Below are 2831 nucleotides of genomic sequence, written 5' to 3'. Positions count from 1 at the left end.
GTGGGGATGTTCAGCCATGAGCCTCTCTTTGCAACTGTGCACAATTCTGCACTCCTTTGGCATCGCCCATTAGCGTGATTGCTGCTTTATAAACTGTTATTCATCCAGCTCAAACCCTTGGCATAAGGTGAAGTGGCCTTGCAAAGAAGAAGAGATCAGCTCTCCGTTTGGCACCCGATCAGAAATGTAGAATACTTGCCATTTTCAGTGATCCTGCGGTGAGCGAACAGTCTCAAAATTAGCTCCTGGGGTATAATGCAAATTACCCAGATGAGGTAAACATCTTATCCCAGGTCCCCCCCCCCCCCCGCTGGCTGTTTCTCCATTGGGGCTTGGTCTTTCCAAGCAGGGTTGGAGATGAGCAAGATCCCTGTTCTGTAGTGCTCTGATCAATGCCCCAAACTGCGGATATTAGGACCTCAATGACCGAAGCAGAATTGCAAGGTCTCATAATCAAAACAACTTTCCCAATATCTGGTCTCCAAAAAAGGCCACGTTGACCGACTCTTGGCATCCGCCACGGGGGAAATGAATGGAAAGAGAAGGCACAGCATGGCACGTGGGTTACAGCCAAAGACTTCTTGACAAGATCCTTGACTTTCAGGAAGACTTCTAGCTCAACCAATTCTTTCACCTCTTTACCTAAGGCGAAGGCCTGTAAAAATATTTATAAATATCCAGGTGGCAGCATCTAACTTCCTGAATTTGCCAAGGTTTCTCTTTCCAAGTCTAATCATGAACCAGGAATGTGTGTGTGTGTGCGGGTTTGTGTGTGTGCGGCATCCGCTGTTCTCCTCGCCATCTGAGGAGACAGGCACGTTTTCCAGGTTGACTCTTCTCAACTGCGAATAGCTGAGATAAGGACAAGGAATCAGTTGGATGGCAATCAGTTCCTGCATTTTGGGATAGGAGGAGAAAGTGAGGAGGGAGTGGGGAGTGGGGAGAGAGAGAGAGAGAGAGAGAGAGAGAGAGAGAGAGAGGAGAGAGAGAGAGAGAGAGAGAGAGAGAGAGAGAGAGAGAGAGAGAGAGAGAGAGAGAGAGAGAGAGAGAGAGAGAGAGAGAGAGAGAGAGAGAGAGAGAGAGAGAGAGAGACTCTTCCAAGACTATAAAAGGCAAACGTTTAGATGAAGGTGATGCTGCTGAAGGTTTGCCAACTTATTGGAAGGTGTGTGTGTGGGTGTGTGCGCGCGCGACATTAAAAGCACTTCGTGGCCGGGCTGTGCTTTTGTGCTTGTCTAAATCAGCTGCTTAAGTCTGATGATTGTTCTTGCTGACAAGCTTTCAAGCATCTTGGCTGCATGTGGAGGACATGTGCTTTCGATGGGCTCAGAGAATACTGGACCGTTATTAAATCTTGGGGTGGTGGGAGAGAGGCCCAGGGGGAGAAAGGTATCCCCGGGGATGATTTACGGGCAGCTCTGGAATCTCAGGACAGAACAAGCTCATCTCTTCAGAGCTTTCTGGCTGTTTAAAATCTGGACTAATTAAATGAGACCAAGGGTCACTGATTGGAGCTCACACACTTAAAAGCTGGCCCTTGGGACCGGGTGAAAGCCCCCATTTTGACAGTATTGCCATGATGGGGTCACTTAGAAAGGCTAAATGTAGATTTGTTTGTTTGACTTTCATCCCATCTTTTATTACTGTTTAGAAATAACTCAAGGTGACAAACATGCCTAATATGCCTTTCTCCTCCTATTTTCCTCACAATAAACACCACCTGTGAGATAGGTTGGGCTGACAGAGTGTGATTGGCCCAAAGTCACCCAGCCAGCTTTCATACCCAAGGTGGGACTAGAACTCACTGTCTCCTGGTGACTGGCCCAAAGTCACCCAGCCAGCTTTCATACCCAAGGTGGGACTAGAACTCACTTTCTCCTGGTGACTGGCCCAAAGTCACCCAGCCAGCTTTCATACCCAAGGTGGGACTAGAACTCACTTTCTCCTGGTGACTGGCCCAAAGTCACCCAGCCAGCTTTCATACCCAAGGTGGGACTAGAACTCACTGTCTCCTGGTGATTGGCCCAAAGTCACCCAATAGGCTTTCATGCCTAAAGTGGGAGTAAATTCTGAGATATGTTTACTCCAAAAGAGTAAAAGGAGACTGCACAAAACTGTTGCTGCATAGTCCAATTCTGTGTATGTTTACTCAGAAGCAAGCAAGTTGTTTCCTGGTTCCTTTGAATCAATGTTGAATCCTGGCTACAGCCTGGACCAGTCCCTGTATATTTCTGAGCAAGGTTTTTCAGAAATGGTTGTCATTGCTTCCTTCCCGGGGCTAAGAAAAAGTGACTGGCCAAAGGTCACCCAGGTGGCTTCATGACAAAACTGGGGCTAAAGTCGAGGTCTGTGTTTCTAGCCTCTGATGCTTCAGCCACTACATCAAAATGGCTCTTTGGGGACTAAGTACCACAAAGAGATGCTAATTTGGATAATCTGACAATCCAAATGGAGCCCTTGAGTCAAGAACTCTATTGAAGGTTTTCAAGCCATCTGTAGAGGAAGCAGAATACATATTTGCTTTTTTAGGCCTATCTTAGATATGTAATTTCACTTCTTATTCACCCTGAAAACTTGCCCAGCCAGGAGTTCAGTGTTTCTCAACCTTAGCAACAACATGCTGGCTGGGGAATTCTGGGAGATGAAATCCACACATCTTAAAGTTGCCAAGGTTGAGAAACATGACTTAGCACAATGACAGGCTGGCAATGCCATAAATCTCCTTGCAAATACAAGAATTTTCCACCCTTATGGGAAGCCTAAGTACTCCTTTTTGTTCCTGAAAATCAGCTGTGACATGACAAAGAAATAATACTGCAGGACAGAAATGC

This window comes from Vipera berus (genome assembly GCF_964194415.1).
Source record: "Vipera berus genome assembly, chromosome: 8".
In the NCBI taxonomy this organism is placed as follows: Eukaryota; Metazoa; Chordata; class Lepidosauria; order Squamata; family Viperidae; genus Vipera; species Vipera berus.
Note: the sequence above shows the minus strand (reverse complement) of the source record.